Genomic DNA, 20,484 nt, shown 5'->3' with positions numbered 1-20,484 from the left:
GTAATAGTTTATATCCAGACCCAGTTATTTCCCCTTGAATAAATTATATTCAAATATATTGATAAATATGTTGTCCCATATATGAAAAGCAGCAATTATCTGTAAACAGTGATTTATATTTTGTTATATACTGTAACTACAAATAAGCAACATTCACTCCATATGATCTTATGCTATGTGTACACAAATTTGAATAACTGTACATATGTTCATTTGAAAAGTACCTCAAAGCAGGGTTTGTTAGAGAAACACACACGCTTGTGCTGCATTCTGTGCAGGATCTGCTCCGCAGACATGCTGCTGTATGAGTGAAGTGATGAGATCACCTGGATCACAATGATCTGCTCAGCTCTCTGGGCTTTAATAAAGAAATCCAGCTCCAGATCGGTGACTCGGGGGACTCGTTTGGAGCACCTGCAGAACTGCGAATCGCTGTGTTCACAGAGGAGCTCTCGGAGTTGAACAGGGCAGTACAATGGGATGCCCTTCCAGGTCGTGGAAGGACAGACACAGGAAGCCTTAGGCTTGACCGGCAACTTCACCCTAAAAGAAATACCACACCAACCACTGCATCAAGCAAACAGCCACTTAGAATATATATTACTGTACATCTGTTCTTTACCTATACTGCTTTTAGGACACACCATGATTTAATGAGCAATATTGGACTACTGTATGTTTATAAGTGTTCAGTGGCTACATGTAATAAAGCTGAAAGTGTATTTCTTGAGCACTCTGTTTTGTCAACTCTTCCCTTTGTGTCATCTACAAAGTCTGCTAAATATACCTCTGTCTAAGTCATTTATGTTGATAAGAAGAGGGGTCCTAACACTGATCTCTGCAGCACCCCACTGTGCACATGGCATCAACTAGAAGTCACTCCCTTTACAAGTGCCCTGCTTCCTGTGTTAAGAGTGCATTTATTACCATGGATTTCTAACGATTCAAGTAGAATAGTTCCAGTGACACTCTCTGGTTTCAGATCAGTCACATGGCAATCAGACCGTCTTATTACAGTAGTTAGTTGAAATAAGAAATAACTGTCAATTACAATATGTAGCACACACTTGTGTAAATAGGCTACCTTTTGTAAGATTCATTTATTCTCATAATATTTAAAAGACGCACCTTCTTACTGCAAGTCAATTTGCTTGAATTATTAACAACTATTTCCCCTTTATAGAACAATATTGTTTTTCCTGACTTTGTTGGGTGGAATTGGTTATGATTTGAAAGATCTGTTCAGCTACCCACTTTCTGAAGGTTGTCTTCTTATCTTCTGGAATCAGCAATTCTAAATCAGATCCACATCAGGTAATTGACTAGGGCATGGCCAGAGAACATTGATGTTTCGATTTCGGTGTCCAAACATTGAATCAAAATCAGCGTGTATTGCCTGCTAATCAATACTGAGATAGAGGCTGTCAATACCGCCTGCACTGCCTGTTGTCCTGCAGGAGCTTTATTACTATGTTTACAGAAGAACAATCACAATAATGGTATATACAATTATTCAGACACATCATTAAAGCTAGGAGCTCTAGGTGACTGTTGGATTACAAATATGGTACCCATATTTAAGAAGAGCCAGGAACCAGGAAGTTACAGACCCATCAGCCTTACCTCATGTAAACTCATGGAATAAATCATAAGAGATAAACTAGAGTATCTACATAGCATCAGCATCATAGGCTATAGCCAACACAAAAAGATGGATGCAAAAAGAGTGTGTGATTTTACATACTTTCAAAAAGCATTTGACATAATTTATATGGAACTGTATAGGCTTGGGGAGCAGCAGCAGATGCCATTAAATCGCTGATCAATTAGCCCTCAGTTGTTAATATCTGATACAGACTCTCAGGGTCCTCTGTGGGGTGGGGTGGGGGATGGTTGGGGGGGTTGCCATCTGGGGAAAGGTGGGAGGGTAATGAGGGGGAGGGTAATGGGGGGCGAGAATGGGAATGTTCTTTTGTTACATTTTGATGTATTATGTATATCTCATTTCTCAAATAAAAATTTGATCACAAAAAAAGCATTTGACAAAGTGCCACACACAAAATGACATATGAGGCAGAGTGTTTGTAATGGGAGAATCTTGCACTCAGTGGGGATCGGTCCTTGGACCTCTGCTGTTTCTTATCTACACTGAGGACTTAGAGCTGGGGATGATTACCAAGCAGACTACATAGAGATTGGGGGAGTGGCCAACACGTTTTAGCCTTGTTTCCCATGGCTTGTTCTGTGCTTGTTTTCACATGTATTCACATTCCCTCCAACACCCCTGGTATTAAGGGTGGTGAAGGGGTGCCAGTTTTAGGTACAGACTTGCAGAATGGTAGCGGGTAGTGTTTTGGGTTCCTCTTCACCACTGCAAGCTTTGCAGGAGAGCCCTCAGAGACCCATGGCACTGGGTTCAGAGAGGGAGGAGGGGCAGCTTTCCGCTTGGATGCAGGACGAGAGGGTTTCAAACCAGGAGATTCCTCAGCATCACAGAGACCTGAGGGGATGGCAACACTGGGCCTTATTAGTTTAGTATCAAAAATGGACTCAATCTGACATCTTGTTGCTATATAATAAAAATAGTTTAATTAAACTGAAGGGTTTTTTTTTTGTTATTGTGTTTTTCTTCGGGACTGATAGCCACCACAAAGTACAGGGAAGCAATCAATTTTGGTCACCACAGTACCCAATGAAATTGTGGCCCTGGAGAGAGTCCAATGAAAAGCAATCATACTAATCCCAGGGTTTAATGGAATGAGCTACGAAGATGGAAGAATGGAATCTATTAAGCCTGGAACAATGAAGAATTAGAGGGGAAATGATGAGTCTTTAAAATCTTAAAATGAGTTGACAAAGTTAGCCCTAACCAATACTTTCAAACACAGTACAGAAACCAGGACCAGAGGGACACAGCTGGAAAGGAAGTGGAGATGTAGGACAGAGGGAAGGAGACACTTCTTCACACAGAGAGTGGTGAGGGTAAGGAAATGGGTCCAACTCATGTAATAATATTTTTTACCTATAGCTGTCCTCAACTAGCATTAGCGTATAACCCTGGTTGTAAAAATGTCTCTTAAAGAAGGGAAACATTAGTAATTTTAACATATAACATTTCTGGCTCTTGGGGTCAAAGAAGGCTCAATCTTTATACAGATATGTTTAAATCATGCAATACCTGTAGCCACAAGGTAGTAATTCAGCCATGTCGCCACTATCTGTTTGATTCTCTTTTTGATGCCCGATAGTTCTTTTACGATTTTAGCATCTTTCACCTGTGCTGCCATGATGGCTGTTGCTTCCTTTATATGTTGCGGGTGCTTCATTTCCAAGTCGACCCAGGGAAACAGGATAGTCAAAGAATGAAGTTCCACTTACTATGCAAACAGGTCTTCCAAATATTAACAAAAATATCAATTTCTATCTATTTTCTAACAGATATTGTAGAAATAGAAGTAAGGGATTATGCATAGGGAAAAGGTACAGATAACCACAAAATGTAAGATTATCAATTAAACCCATGTCTACAAAGTTTCCATAAAAATACCCTTATTAAAGCCTATTACATCTTGTTTCTGCCAATGGGACAATATTTTTTTTTAAAGCAAAGACTCCAATGCATTTAAAAGCGTGCTAATACTTGAATATGGGTCACTGGATGGTTAGTATAACTGTAGCAGCTTTCTTACTTTTATTTGAGTGTACAGGATAAAGCAGGTTCTGGTTATCACAACAGGGCCATTCCACTGCAGGTTTAACAGGAGCAATTATATAATTAACTGCTTTAAGGTCTGGATGGAAGTTTAATTAAACAGTTTATAACAGGGTTGGAACAAAGACCAGGAGTGGAAGGCCCAGCTTTGTCAACCTCTGCAATGCACTATAATATACTGTATAATACACTATAATATACTCAGAGTATAAAACTGTATACTCTTAATATATTTAGTTTTTGGAAGGGCATTTTCTTTTGAGCTGCTGCTTACCTCTTCTGGCGCTCTCAAACACACACTGATAGTCTCCTGCTGGCAGGTAAAGGTGAGGGAGATGGAGAACTGGCTGGTTATATTTAATTGTAAGTGTTCATTGAGCTGTAAGACAGTTACAACCTGGGATCAATCAAGAGGAATGTACTGATTGTAACAGGGAATTTAAACACAGTCTCAATGTGTCGCAATGTAGCGTGCTACCAGATTTGTGTAGTTTGTCTTTTTTCTGTTTTAATCATTGTACAACAAAAAAAAAACATAAATAAGGAATCAAAGACCCCATTACAAGAGCACGGCACTATATAGAATGTCTTGTGATGTAGTTTTAATACAAGAACCCACATTTAATAAATTAGAAATCACCACAAAGCAAAACAATGGGTAGGACAGGGTTATTGATCAGCTTTTGTCAATATTAATAAGAAAATCAATCATTTTAATTTACAAAATAGTATTTAAGAGGTAATGTATTTTATAATGAAATTGGGAATCAAGAAATAGTAAATAAATATGCTTCTAACAATAATCAGTCAGATTCAGATTCTTATTAGGCCAGATAGTAATACTTCAATTATAGCAGCAGGTGACTGAGAGCTTTAAAATCTTAAAAGGAGTTGACAGTTAACCTGAATCAATACTTTAAGTGCAGTACAGACACCAGAGCCAGAGGACACAGTTGGAAATTAAGTGGAGACAGACTGAGGACAGACCGAAGGACGAGTCATGTGATTGAGGCAGAATCACTTGGATCCTTCAGGACAAAGTTCTGAAATGTTATAAACATTATTATCCACATCTTCAAATAATTCTTGATTTGAATAATGAGTCATGTGATTCAGATTACAGTATATGAAACTGTAGTTCAGCCTGCTTGACCTTGCACTCACCTGATAGTTGTTTAGTGAAGCAGGAACACATTTCGAAGCCCAACTCCATGTGTTTTCCACATATCCCTCTCTGTCCATGATAGCCCCTCCTTCTCTAGTCAGAATCACAGCAATCACAGCACACCTGCCAGAACACAAGCAGCACTGCGTCTTCTGCACTCAAAAAAAGACGTATCACTGTATATTGGATTGTGACCTGGTCAGATACCAGAACAAAAGTATGTAAAAGTATTAACAACTGTCATTCAGGGACTATTCTGTTATGAAGTTGGCTTGTTTCTGAATGATAACCTGCTCTTATTAATCTTAAACAAAGTAATTCATGCAGCATGAGCAGTGTACAGTTGAGCAAGGGCTTATATCAGATCAGGGCATTCTCCTCCTTGTGCTGTCTCCAATGCTCATGCTGTGTTTTCATATCCTTATCTGTTAAATGAAATACCTGTTCTTGTCAGGGTGGTAGACATAGCCACAATCACAAGGTGAAAATGAAGCGAGTAAAGAATCATTTGCATGGTTGTTGAAGATGTTTGTATAGCTGCCACCTTTGATCACATCACATGGCACCTGACTGACAGCAATGAAGCCAGATGGATAACTGAATAAGTACAGTCAAGTATTTTTGGTGGAAATGTAATAGCTGGGAATGAGAGTTCTTGTGAAAAACTGTATGTTCTTATCAGGTTTCACAACATGTGCTTCTTCAGATATATGTAAACAGGCAAGTGTGACATACAGACAGACAGACAGACAGAGACAGGTATTCTCCAAATACACCTAGATTTATACCCACATACTCCGTCACTGCACTATAGTCCTCATAAGATACTTCTAGGATACTCCGCAGTGTAAAGGTCCTGTAATAATGCTGACATTCTTGAAAGGATACTAAACAAACGTGGTCCTGTCAGGCAGCGAGTAATGCAGTTTATTGACAGCGACAGGCCAGGGCTGCCTGCTGTTCAGATGCTGAACCCCTGCTTTCTCTAATGGCATGGGCTTCTTGATCTTGTTGTCCTTATAGTTGCAGAGAACCAGAGGGCTGTCACGACCATTAGCCTTCTCCCAAGCTTGCTGTTCATTTCTTGGGAATTTAGAAAAAAAAAACACCATGTAGATAAGGACACCTAGCCAAGTGAAAAGCTATATTTGGAGAAGTGTGTGATCTATACAGAGATTGACTTGGCCACTGGTTTGTGTTGCGACTCATGCAGTTTTGGACTAGAAAGGATTTAAAGCAAGGTCAGGATTTTGTAAAACCATAAAGCAGACTGATAAACTACATTGCTGACACCTGGTTTAGTTCTCATGAGACCTTGCACCATGCCCAACATCTTTATTAGATATTCCTGCTTGCAATAAAGCTACACAATTAAAGGACCTATATGATTCTCCTGTGAGCGGCTGGATACAGAACCTACACTGATATAACTGCCGTTTTGTACACCCATGAGTGAAAACCTCGACTCGACCACAGGTACTGCTGGTGAATTACAACAGTAAAACTAGAATAAACATTCAATATTTTCATTTATATGCAGCCTGCCATCCGGAATTATGGACAGGTTTGCTAAAATAAGCCATAGCTTCACTGATATCACCCTGGTTTTAACCAGTATTTCACCGAACATCATCACAGCCTGAAATGTGTATTCTCTTCTGATATTTATGATTAGAAAATGAAGTGTATCTAAGCAAACTGTGGTTTAAATGTATCAGGTAAATGGTCTACAGGATTGTATACAGTTACAAAACTGAATTTGTATCCATCTCTTCAGCAGACTGGTTCCTGTGGCAATAGAGAAAGATATTTTGAGGTCAGCCATGTCAGTGTTTTGAAATATAATAAAATAATCAAGTGCCAGCAATGTGAGAATCAATCTCATCCTGTGAACTAGTTAAGATAAACTGCTTTCTCTTTTCCATTTATGGTTGCCTTGATCTCTTCCTATAGACTCTAGTGAGATTGATTCCTGGCTGGATAACCTATAATAAATCTGATCAGTTAAGAGCTGATTGCTCACATTGCTGGCACAGGATTGTTTTATTAGATTGTTTCAAAACAGCTAATCTGTCCTAGAAAGACCTTTCTGTATTGCCATAGAGCCAGTCTCCTGTAGAAATACAAATACAATTTTGCCAAACTATACAACACTGTAGTTACTGTACAGATAGGTTAGCTGATATTTTACATAGAAACCACAGTTTGCTGTTCCATCAGTTATTTGCAGTCTAGATGCATGTAACTTTGCTAAATTGATTAATTCTAACAAAATACCATTAGTGAATATAAAACACATGTGCCATATTAAAAACAGAAGGACACATTTCACAATTACATGCTTTTTCCCCAGACTTAGAAACAACTTAAATGTATGACATTAAAAGCACACCTACTGTCTTGTGGCCTATGATACCCCATAAGCCCTCGAAGCCCTTAACAGGCGTATTACACACACTTACCTATAGTTAATACTCTATGTTATTATGCATAGTTACAATGTACTTAATGTGTAAATATTTTTGCATGATATAACCCTAATCCTAACCCTTTTCTGATACGATAGTGTACTTGCATATTTCGTGCAAAAAGATGTACATGTTAAGTACATTGTAACTATGCGTAATAACATTGTAATTACATGCAAGTACACATGCATTTACCATGCAACCACTATGGAAATTTGAGACACTTAATGTACAGTGTTACATTCTTATTGCCATCATTGCACTTTTTTTCTACATTTACCTCTATGGTTGCCAATAGGACATGCTTCCAGTCAGTAACATGCTTAGACCCAGAAGGCACTTCTTGAAATGAACAAGAAGTAAAGCAGTAATTGACGTCTATGTAGCTACAGTAATGCAAGTAAAAAAAAAATGGGTAAGATTTATGGAGTTATTTTGTTGGCTGTATTAATTTAAGCATGCAACACACTGGTATGTCAAAATATGGAAATGGCCCACTGTAGAACCACGGTAGCATTAGCTTGCATCACTGCTTCTTGGTACAGAGTTATTGTCATTGAGTATCGTGGATGTGCACCTACATCTCTTGCAAGATGGGTCTCAGTCTTTCAATGGCCCACTTGTACATCTCCAGAGTCCCTTGAGTAACCAGCACTGGATTTGGGCTGCTACTTCCTTCTAAAAAAAATAGAAGTGGACATCTGGAATAAAACTGCGGTCTACTGAGATATCTTTATAGACTGTTTTCCTAGGGTTATAATGCATTCATGGTGCTTCTATCAATATAGTGGCTTTTTAAAAAGTACTAATAAACAAAACAGATAACTGTGGTTTGGAGCATTGCTAGTTTGGGTGCTGTTGCTAGTTTTGACACTGCAGACCAAAGTAACCAGCATTGCTTCAATGTGTCAGAAATCCCCTTCTTATTTTCACAGTTCTCCACTGGGTATTCAGTTCCACTGAAATGAGACTATGAAGACTGCATGTAAACCCAAAGCTGAAGAGACACTTGGGATCAATTCAGCCTGCTTGTTCAGTCTGTGTCCTGGGAAGATCACATTCCCTCCTCACACAGGGACAATGTTTACCTCTGAGGGCCAGCGAGAAGGAATAGTGGGCTAGGTAGTCGTCAAGGGTGAGATTGATGGTCGACGTCAAGGCAATGGGTGGGTTTGCTGTCAACATCAAATACAAAAATATTGTAAAGAGCGCAATATACAATCATTTAAATTAACAATAACATTGTATTGTATTTTATGCTTCACAACTTACATTTTGGACTAATATTCAATCTTTACTGTAAATACACTATTCGATAATTCAAAGTGAAGTATATACTGAATTAATAATAATAATAATAATAATAATAATAATAATAATAATAATAATAATAATCAAATGAAAAGAAAAGCTTGGGTTTATATAGGGAAAGAAAGTATATTTAAATTTTACTGGCTACATTTTTTTAAAGTTTGAATTTATGTGAGCCCTATTTTTCCACACTTCCTTTAATTACGCATGTTTCATAGCATTCAAAATTCTAAAAGGTATTGACAATGTCGACCCAGGGGACTTTTTCGACCTGAAAAAAGAAACAAGGACCAGGGGTCACAAATGGAGATTAGATAAAGGGGCATTCAGAACAGAAAATAGGAGGCACTTTTTTACACAGAGAATTGTGAGGGTCTGGAACCAACTCCCCAGTAATGTTGTTGAAGCTGACACCCTGGGATCCTTCAAGAAGCTGCTTGATGAGATTCTAAGATCAATAAGCTACTAACAACCAAACGTGCAAGATGAGCAGAATGGCCTCCTCTCGTTTGTAAAATTTCTTATGTTCTTATGTTCTTATAGATTCCTTTTACTTTTAAATTACATCTTTTCATTGTGAAAGTCCCTTAAACAGTGATATTTCACTTCAATAAAGAGATATTTTCTGCACAATTTCACTTGCCTACAATCTGCCTTGAAAAAATATCTCTGAGCTGGAGAATCAGTGAAATTGAATGAGGATTTATTGTTTGTGCTATGATTTTCTGGACAGAGATTCAGGATTTCAGCATAAACATCATCTTGCCTGGGCACTGTTAACATGATCCAATCATCTCACCTGAATTAATCAAAGCACCTCTTTTCTCTGTCCCCAACAATTATAGAATAAACAGAACATGGGGGTATATGGAAGACTGTGTCTGTAAACTACACTTCAATGTGTACATGTGCATACAGTGGCAGCAGCTCATGGTTTTCTTGTTTTTCATGTTTGTCATGGTAGTGCAGGAATGTTAATTATTGTGTGCTTCAGGATCAAGCATTCAATAAAGACTGTGTTTGTTTGAATCTTGTATTTTTGCAGGGTCGTACTCTCTTAATGACCACATTTACACAACGGCACAAAGTATCCCCTCATGATTTGCTTTTCTGCTTGTTTTGCTTTGCATCGAGCTTTATCACTTTCACACTGCAAATCTGAGCTGATTCGAGCTGAACAGGAATAAAAAACAAAGCATTTAAATGACCTTCAGGGAAACCTTAATATACAGCATATATGGCACTCTTGGGTCATTTGAAATGCTCCCAATGGCTAGATTTACATGGAGATAGAGAACTGCTATGAAACTGTCATCCCATTCAGATTGTGTTACAGAAGCCCTTGCATCATTTACATTAAACATATTACTTTACCTTTGCTGTATCTCATGTTGTCGATAAAGCTGCATATATATTTTTAACATATTCCCCATAGTTTTGATATTTATATTTATTCGCTAAAGACACGTGGTGCTCTGAATGAAGTGAGTGGTGTATTGTGGGAACAGAAAACCAGCACTGTTGCAAAAAGGAACAATATAGGGATACTCTACAATCCTTTTTTTCTCCTGGTAAACGTTCCTAAATAAATATTGAGAAATGTGTTTCAATGAGATCTGCTTTTTATTTTATTTTTTAGTCGCTGTCGAAGTCGAAGATTCTTTTTTCTCGTTTGCTTGGTTGGTGCTGCTGTTGGTGGAGGATGATTGTAAATCTTAACAGAGACAGATTTGTTAAAAGTGCCTAACAACCACAAATTGTGGGTATTGTCAAGTGATTTAAAACGAGACATTTTGTTTGGAAGTAGTCAGGGTGCATAGGAGTCAAATATGGGTCAAAGGTCAAGTATAATCTTTTATAAATAAAATAAATAAAAGTTAAATACTTTATGAAGCCACAGGCTTAGAGGTTTTTGCAGTCTTGAATTAACTGGAAGAAAAAATTGGAGGGAAAGCTGAAATGTTCAGTCAGCCATGAAGGTTACAATGATTGTTCCTATAATAATAAGTCATCAATTTCTAGATACAGTTATAAAAATTCAAACATGCAAGCTGTGTTGATTTTTATGAGTCTATATTCAGAAAACTGAACCCCTGAGGACTGTGGTTTTCACTCATAGGCACAATACTAAATTAATAATATTGAGCGCTTTCTATAATAAATAATTGTGTCGGCATTGTTTCTTTGTTTGCTTTTGAGACACAGTTCTAACTTTAAGTGCTTTCAAATCTCCTACAGAAACCTATCTATCACTTTTTTTGAACTTGTGTGTTGAATTGTGTCTTTTGGATTTCTTAACCCAAGGTCACGCGTACACATTTTCTTAGGCTGTTATTGTGACACACGGATGCATTCTGCACTTGCACTGTTCATCAGTATACAAACTTATTTATGATTTGTATAGAAGCTCAGTATCAAACCGTATATATGATCCCTTATCTGGTGCTCTTCTGTCACAGAATAAAACCTACAGTGTGCTACTGCAGTTCATTCAGTACTGGCTAAATTGATTAAGCAGTACAATTCAGTAAATGATACAGCCTGCTACTCTGTTCTTAAAACAAAGCCATCTTGGAAGTAAAGTACCCTCTTCCTACTTTTGAAACCTTATGAATGAACAACAAATTCAGCTTCATCCCTGTTTATCAGTCATAGAGTAAACTCCAAGGCAACTACTGCCATTATAAATCAAAGAAAAGAACAGTAGGGTTTAATTGTAAGCTTTATTTTCTCTCCAATTCAGAATGTACAATTGCATTCCCTCACTGCAGCATTTCTCAACAACAGCTCAGCAGAATTGATCTCATGACTAAGCCAATTGTCCCTTTCCACCCAGGAAAGCGAGACTGGATGTCAGTGAGCTACCTTACAGGTGTCTGCTTAACCTTGTTAGGTCAGGAATGGAAATATTGCATAGCAATTTTACCCATTCCAGGTTTTAATACATGCTTGATTAGCCACAGTGTAGAGGTAACAATCTCAGGTGTGTCTTATACTACTCATAGTAAAACGAGGATTGGTTTCAAACTGCTATGCAAAGGGAGTCTTATTTCCAGCTGTGTAGTAATTAATTTTTTTTACCTCAGATGAGAATTTTATACAATATTATTAAATATTGAGAAATAAGAGCATGGCTTTAAAGGTTCCTTTCAGTTTTTGCATATGCAGTAGACTCTTACTAATCCAAACCAGTTGGGTGAAAATGTTCACACGCGTCATAAAATGATGATATTTAAGTACAGCTGTCATCAGCACGGTTCAGACTAATTTTGGATAAGCAGGGTTTGGATTAGTGAGAGCCATTTAATTTCTGCGCCAGTGCTAAAACACTTTCAGTCCTGTAGGATTTGCAGAACCGCAAAAAATAAACTGATATTCAAAAGAATTATACAAAATACATGGGAGCAGATTCATCAAGCACATGGTCTACTAATGGATCCAGCATGTTACAAACAAGAGCTGGTTTATTCTGATGCAAAAATTCCATTGAAATCTTATCCTGTTCCATGTTCCAATGTTCCATATTGCTAGTTTAACAGGACGGAGGCCAGGCGTGAACCAGCAACCTCTCGCACACTGCAGAGACAGCCTTAACCAGGCTCGTCATGCCTCTATTCGGAGTATTTTCAAATAGCATTTGATTGTAACCAAACACGTGTGTCTAAACTAGTAGTCAAGCAGTCTAACACTGTCACTGGCTGCACTGTCATTATGTTTCATTATGATTTATTGCACTGGTCAGGTTTGCCAGTCAGATTGTTTACATAGAAGAAGCCTGTATCAGGTTGGATAAAATGAAAGCAATCCTGGTGTAGAAATGAGTCACTGCTGAACTCTGCCAAAGCACATGCAAAAGGATGGCTACAAGCCCCAGATGGTACAAGTGTATTTAAATTGAAGTGCCTGGATACGTGAAGTAGCTAGTGCTTATTCTCTGCCTCAACATGTACAGTATGCAGGTTCACAGGAATTCGAGCTGGGGTAGGTCCAAGAGGCACAGATGTAAGAACTGCTGACTTGTACAGCCCAGAAAGAGTTTTACTTTTAACATTACAGTAACATTTCAGCTACCGTTGGGGGAATTATTAAGGTTTGCTGACACTTCCCACATCGCTCCCAAAGCAATGAACTGTATCACCATAGCTCGCTGCACACCATAGAAGCTGAATAGAGCTCTGCAAAGATACATCCTGGACTGAATAAAGCTTGAAATAAACTAACAGCAATCTGAAGAATCAAGGGACGTGTTGAAAGAACGGATTTGATTAAAAAAGAGGATTTCTGAGGATGAAAGGGCCTGGTCTTCAAAATATCCTAATCCAGCTCTGCATACCAAATAATCATTTTCTTTTCACAACGTCAGATCGTTTCTTTATTCAGTCTGATTAGTTACTGACTGATGCATTAGTCTGAAGCTATTCTGGAGGTGTTCATTTGCAAGTCTGAGAATCCCATTGTGATACATCTACTAATGTGATATATTTATTGTGGACTCTATATGGCTGGCCATCTGTCTGTATGTCACATTTTTACATATCTAGGAGAACCACTGATCCAATTGTGATATAACTTGTAAAGGACAGTTTTTTTTAGGATTTTCTAGGGGGTTTGAGATTAGAGAAATCAGCGAGCATGAATTAGATAGTTATTAGAGTCGCCTTCAAACAGATCAAGATTTCCAGCGACTGTCTTCCAACAGCAAACCAAATGGTAAGTTACCAGCACTTACTATCATTCATTTACAGTGAATGTTGGCAATTGCCTCAAACTACAAATGCAGTAGTACTTTTTAGAAGCTGTTTAAAATGCCTAATTAAAGCACAAAGTGGTCTAACATTTTCACACAAGTGCCTATTGTTTCTATATCACGGACAAGACAAAAACTTACCAACCACTGTTTCCATTGTTGGCTTATTTTTCAGACCACATCCTAATGACTGCTTGTATTTCTGTCTCAGTGAGATTCTCACAGACATCTGAGATTCGTTGGGTACCCCAGTGAAACTGGCACCGATGTTGGGTGGAAGGCACAGGGTTTTGGGTGTTTTATTCTGGTTCTTCTGCATAGAAGCGGACTTGGTCCTGGGTGGGATCTCACTCAGCTCCTCCCAGCTGTAATCACACAGGTTTTGTATGCCGTACGGCAGCCAGACATCTTGTATCCTGCAGTCCGTCAAAGCCTTTTCAATCTCTTCCAAGAGTTCTGGAGCGTCTGCCTTGTACTGCTCAAACCCGCGAACAAACTCCATAGCTTTATCTGAAAGAGAATACAACTATGTTTAAAATTCATGTGATATGTTGAGGTCACAAGATCTGTTCGCTACTCAGAACTGGACGCGCATAGGTGGGCAGAATGGCCTTGTATTAGGATAAAAAGCTAGTGACTGGAATAGCAGAGGCAGGATATTGCAGTTCAGAAATTGCGCTTCTTGCACACTTTTATTCTGTACAAATCAAACAAAATAAATCAACAAACAATCCAAAATAAACTAGTGTGGCACCCAAGCAATGGCTATCTCAGTGCAGGACAGCAAGCAAACCTTGCTACTCTCAGTTCTTTTCCTAAACTAACTCTCTGGAGCTATCTCCCAGATCTTTTATAGCATGTGGCCAGGTGTAATTGATCATCAGTGAATCAATTAGCACCTGGCCACATTTCACACACGTTTTAGCAGGGAGGCGATTCGAACCCCAGCCTGACACATTAAACATAATTTTTTCTTTAAAAAGTAAAACTAATATTTACATGAATTACATGTGCAGGCCCCTGCCCTGCCACAGGCCTCCCCTCGTTCGTACATTTTCTTATGTTATAAATTGGTTATATAAAATAATGGACTCTGAATTCCAATGCATTCGCTGCTGTTCCTGTGCTGTTCCACTTAGATTGATTATGAATTGGTGGCCATTTCTTTTAATTTTACAAAGGACTAGAAAAATCATTACAAAATAACAGCATGGAGGCAGCACTTGAAGATATGGCCATATATCTATATCTATATCTATATCTATATCTATATATATATATATATATATATATATATATATATATATATATATATATATATATATATATACAGTATATAAGTATAGGCAGTCCAAATTTGAGGAAAACGGAATTCCTCTGAAATCGCAGCTTCCACATTCACCATATTCTGCAATTACATTGCCATCATAATGATCATAAATAGACTGCTAGAGGGAGCTGAAATATATAGCCTAGCTGTTTGGTTAAATTAAAGATGTTAAATTAAGATGTTTAGTCTCCTTCAAAAAGTCTGAGTTCATTAAAGACTGGACGCTTTGAAAATGTGACCCAATAAGAAATCTCATGTGATGTGCTGTGATGTTTTTAAAGTGCCTGTTCTAAAGATTTTACTGACAAAAAATGCTTGATATATTAAACTAGAAGTACTTCACCCATGCATTGTTTGCTTGATTTAATTTTTATAAGCCATTATTAATGCAAATACTAAACATAAGATGCTCTGCAGAACACCACTCAGATATCTACTGAAAATTCACACTTTTTTTTTTTGCATATATTCCTGCAGATTTGGATTGCCTCTAATTATAAATCATATCCCCACTGGAACCTATTATAAGCATCTACACTTATAATTGTGCTGGGAGTGTAGATCTGGCTCTCAGAATATCAGTGACAAAGCATTCAAAATGTTTAAACCACAGCAGGTTCTGTATAAACAGATTCCATATGTTAATATCCACATTTCATCTTTTTTTTTTTTAAATTTAGATTTCATGACTTGTGTTTGGTGGCTACCTGTGCGAGAAATACTCAACTTGATTAGAGGTAGCCACTGAACACTTTAAATATCAAATTGTAAATAATTATTTGTTTGTATTTGAACCAAAAAGCTATCATTTACATTGCAGTATAATTAATAATAATAAAAAAGGTTCTTCAATTCACACGTAAACTACACAAGTTCTACTGGGGTTCATGAGCATGTCTCCCACCCCACAGCTGTGTACAATAGTTTTCAGTGGACTGAAGAAACAGTCCTGCCCTTTCCCACCTTCCCCTCCAAAGTTCAATGCCTGTCCTTGGCATACAGCTCTCTCACCTCAGCTTTCATGGATCTCCCAAGGAACTAATTGTAGTTTCTGCTTGAGTCCTCATTGAGTATTTTTCTGTGTTTCTAAATTCTAGAACCATCCCATGTGTGTCCTCACAAAGTGCTGTTAACTGTTATATTCTAAATTCTAAAACGTGTTCATGTGTTCCAGTGGCCTATTTGAATGGTCTAAAAAGTGTCGGATCTTAATATCACTGTTTTTTAACTATGTATCCAGCTAGCCAGGCTTATGTATTCACTTGTTTTAAAATATGAATAGGAGTTGACATAGTTAGGACCTGTTGTTGAGGCACAATCACTTGGATGCTCCAACTTGAGAAAGTTTTAAGATCAATCAGCTTCTAGAATCCTGACGAGCTTAGACAGCACAACAACAACTTTGCACTTGTATACAGCGCCTTTCAAAACCAGGTCCTCTCAAAGCGCTGAACTCATTTCAGCAGAGCAAATGAAAACTAATAGTTAAAAATGACTAATACTTTAGTTGTTAGTCAGCTACTTAAAATCAGTTGACAACCTTAGGGCAATGTACCAAGAAATGCCTTTTCAAACAGATATGCTTTTAAACAAAATTTGAAAATAGGGACAGACTCTGTTTGTCTGACCAAAGGTGATTGGAATTCCAAAGGTGAGTGAGAATGTTCTTTCACCCTGGTATGCCTTTGAACCTGGGAAGCTGCAACAATCTGGCATCCTGTGAGAGGTGGAGGCCAGTGGAGGTATGGAGATTGTTGGGTCTAATGGCCTTCTCGCGTTTGTAGATTTTGATATGTCCTTCGTCACAAATTTTAGGAAGGCAGCATTTAGATCCGCCGCTGTTTAGATCATTAAAACAGACCCTTAAAGGGAGTTTTAGAGCTGTGGAAGTTTAACAAAACAGTGCTTGCATTCATTATGTGTAATATTCCATTTGCTTTGATGCATTGCTTTAGGCTTGCATGTGCAATTTTAGCATTAGTAGTTTACTAAGCCAGGTTGCATATGCTGAAGCGTTGGGATCTTTTAAGGACCAACTAGACAAATTTCTGGGATAAATCCACTACTAAACCAGACAAACAGTGCTGGGCCGAATAGCCTTCTCTCATTTATAACTTTATGTTCTTATGTGACAGGAATGTTGAATCACATGCGTTACACGAGTAATTTCTTTCTTATAGCAGATTCACATGATTGATTAAAGATTGCTGTTACAAGCACTGTGCAGAACAGAATGACAGTCCTATCCCACTGATCACTGAAGCTGAATAATCCAGGACCTCTCTGCAGACAGACACAGTGAAGCTATTGTAGATGCATGCCTTGTGTATTTGTTGGTCATGAACTGTAAAATCATTCATTCTTTGTCTAGCCTAGTAGGTGATTTTTTGGGCAGCAAAAAAGCATTAAGGCTTGATAGCAACAGCACAGATAGAAAGTGAACACAGATAATGCATTGTTATGAGCTGCAGGCTGGGATGTGATACACTGGACTGCAGCACTGAAGAAGATCATGGGAGTGATTTACTGCAGGCTTTGCATTTCAAATGGAGTCCTAATTTCTTTATTTCTTCAATCTTAGCCCAAGTCCTATTCGCCCCCACAGGCGATGCATATCCAGTCTGACGGTGATATAGTGGATGCATCCAGAGAGGTAATGCAGTCGGCTTGGCAAGTGACTGTGTATCACAATCTGGATACAAGGGGCAGCCTGTGCAACGGTCTGCATTTATATCTGTATTTTACCATGATATTGGTGTTTCAGATTTTGTATTTCCAGCAGTGCGGTGGGGGATGCCTGTGACCAACGTGCTTGTTTACACTCGAGATTTAAACACTGTATAGATTAGACTGCAGTTCTATGAATAAACAATGCTGGTGTCAGCATAGGCCCCATGGGTTTTGTAACCAAGCGGTCGCCTTTTTCAAAAATTCCGACCCTAAGCATTCTTTTTATAGAATAACTTGTAATTTGAAGTTATGATAGAAAGAGAGTGGTGCTATATAGAAAAGAAACACAACTTACAGGAATAATAAGCGAGGGGATACTGCACAGGCAGAAGGCACTACATATCGTCAAAGCGTTTCCTCCATTTTTTATTTTTTTGAAAAGTGAGAAAATCAAAACACCTTGAGTGCTTAAGAGGACTTGAAATATATAACAGAGTTGTTTGGTTCAAGTTTTCTAGGTGTTTTACCTCTTTCAAAAAATAGGAGTGAATTAAAGAAAGGAGGAAACTCTTTGAAAATTAGGCCCTTTGTACTGTATTGCATCTGTGAACCTTAAATGATTTGTTCAAATAATGAACTGCTTCAGAGTGTCTGAAGACACTTTTCTTAACCCTGTTTTTAAACTAGCCTATTTGATGGGAACTGTGGCAGGGCAGGGCCCTGCCTGTAAATAATATTGTTTGTGGTGTTTTGGTGGTGGTTGGCAGGGATGGGGTTAATTTCCTATCCCCTGCTAAAATACATGTGAGAATGTGGCTGGAGCTAATTGAATAACTGATGATAATTAGGCTCCCGCCACATGGTACAAAAGGGTGGAGTGAACAGATTGTTATTGTGTGTCTGTGTTGATAAAGTTCAGTGAAGGCTCTGCCCAGCCTGAACAGTTTTGTTTTTGTTTAAACTTTTGTTTTGGCCCATGTGCCTTTTTGTTTGCACTTTATGTTATTTTGCAGCTTCCTTGCCTCTGAGTCTCCTTCCAATACCATCTGTATACCGATACCATCACAGGAACCTTTAAAGCATATTCATGTACTGCAAATGCATGTTTGTGTTCTCAGTAAGAAGTATACTATTCTGAGCATGCTGTAGCCCAAAACAAAAGGAAATGTAAGGTAGGAATAGTTTAGGTGGGTCAATTTAATTTTAGAATCTTACTGAGTTTAATAAAATATTTAATTAAATAAAATTATTAAAAGAGTTTAGGACTAATGTTAGCAGTTGTACGAGTCATCCGTCTGCAAATGAGCAATAGAAGTTCAAATATTTTTTTTAATATTACAAATCTCAGGTCAGCTAGAAACACCCAGTTCTGGACTCAAGTCATGATACCAATCTTTCATTGGAAGAAGGCATACTGCCATCTATTGGATTTACATTATATATACAACAGTCTTTGGCGTTGTCTCCACCCCCAGATTATTCCATATCTCATTCAGATATTGCCATCCTCCAGAACCACTCTGTACATGAAAAGCAATTTCTAGGTTAAATAAATAAATGTCAGCAACACCACCTCCTCCACAGCTGTAAATTCAAAATGAGATATAATAGGTTATGGCAATGCAGTGATTCTGAAGATAGTGTGACATAGCTGTGAATGGGTATGCATGCACCTTCATATGTCCCCACATTGTGTTAATCCCAGTGATTCATGCTGAAGAATGTGCTGCCAAGTTTAATCAAAATTATAGAAGCGGCTCTCAAGATACAGACGGATGTAGAGAGGCACCTCCATATATCCCCACAATCTGCTACTCGAACTCATGCTAAGTAATGTGAATACCAAATTCCAATACAATTTAGTAAGTGCTGTTCCAGATATAAGCCAAAATGCAGGAGTGATTTACAGATGGACAAATGTATGCTCAGATAAACACAATCCTCTCAGTAACCGTACACTCATTAGCATGCCAAGTGTCATCACAATTGGATAAGTGTTTTACATATACAAGTGTGACAAACTGGGCAGATATGATTTCACATGGAGAATCAACACTGAAAACCATGGCTGACGGCAGGATGACCCATACCAGGGGAGGCGATACCCTCCTCCGGTACAGTGATGACAACAGACATTATTATTATTTATTTCTTAGCAGACGCCCTTATCCAGGGCGACTTACAATCGTAAGCAAATACATTTCAAGTGTTACAATACAAGTAATACAATAAGAGCAAGAAATACAATAACTTTTGTTCAAGTGTGACAAACCACAATTCAATAATACAGCAGATAATAGTGATAGTTACATCAGGATATGATTAAATACAAAATACTACAGGTTAAACACTTGGCAGATTACAGTATTCTGAAGTACAGGATTAAATGCAGTAAAATAGGGGGCAGATAAGAGCAAAATAAAGCACATTTAAATGAAGGGTGATAGTGCCCCAGGATACAAACAGAGGAGTTCTACAGGTGCTGTTTGAAGAGGTGAGTCTTAAGGAGGCGCCGGAATGTGGTCAGGGACTGGGCAGTCCTGACATCTGTAGGAAGGTCATTCCACCACTGCGGAGCAAGGGTGGAGAAGGAGCGGGCTCTGGAGGCAGGGGAGCGTAGCGGAGGTAGAGCCAGTCTTCTAGTGCAGGCGGAGCGGAGAGGTCGAGTGGGGGTGTAGGGAGAGATGAGGGTCTGGAGGTAGCTGGGTGCAGTCTGGTCAAGGCATCTGTAGGCTAGTACAAGAGTCTTGAACTGGATGCGAGCGGTGATCGGGAGCCAGTGGATAGCGTAGTTGGTGAGGAAGGGTCGGATTCTTCGGATGTTGCTCAGGAAGAATCAGCAAGTGCGTGCCAGAGTGGAGATGTGCTGGGAATAAGAGAGGCAGGGGTCCAGGGTGACTCCAAGGTTCTTAGCGGAGGAAGAGGGAGAGAGTGTGGTAGATTCCAGAGGAACAGAGATAGAGAGATCAGAGGAGGGGGAGGAGGAGGGAAAGAAAAGGAGGTCAGATTTAGAGAGGTTGAGTTTGAGGTGATGCGAGTGCATCCAGGAGGAAATAGCAGACAGACAGGTAGAGATACGGG

The sequence above is a fragment of the Acipenser ruthenus genome, chromosome 25 (genome assembly GCF_902713425.1).
Source record: "Acipenser ruthenus chromosome 25, fAciRut3.2 maternal haplotype, whole genome shotgun sequence".
NCBI classification, from domain to species: Eukaryota; Metazoa; Chordata; class Actinopteri; order Acipenseriformes; family Acipenseridae; genus Acipenser; species Acipenser ruthenus.
Note: the sequence above shows the minus strand (reverse complement) of the source record.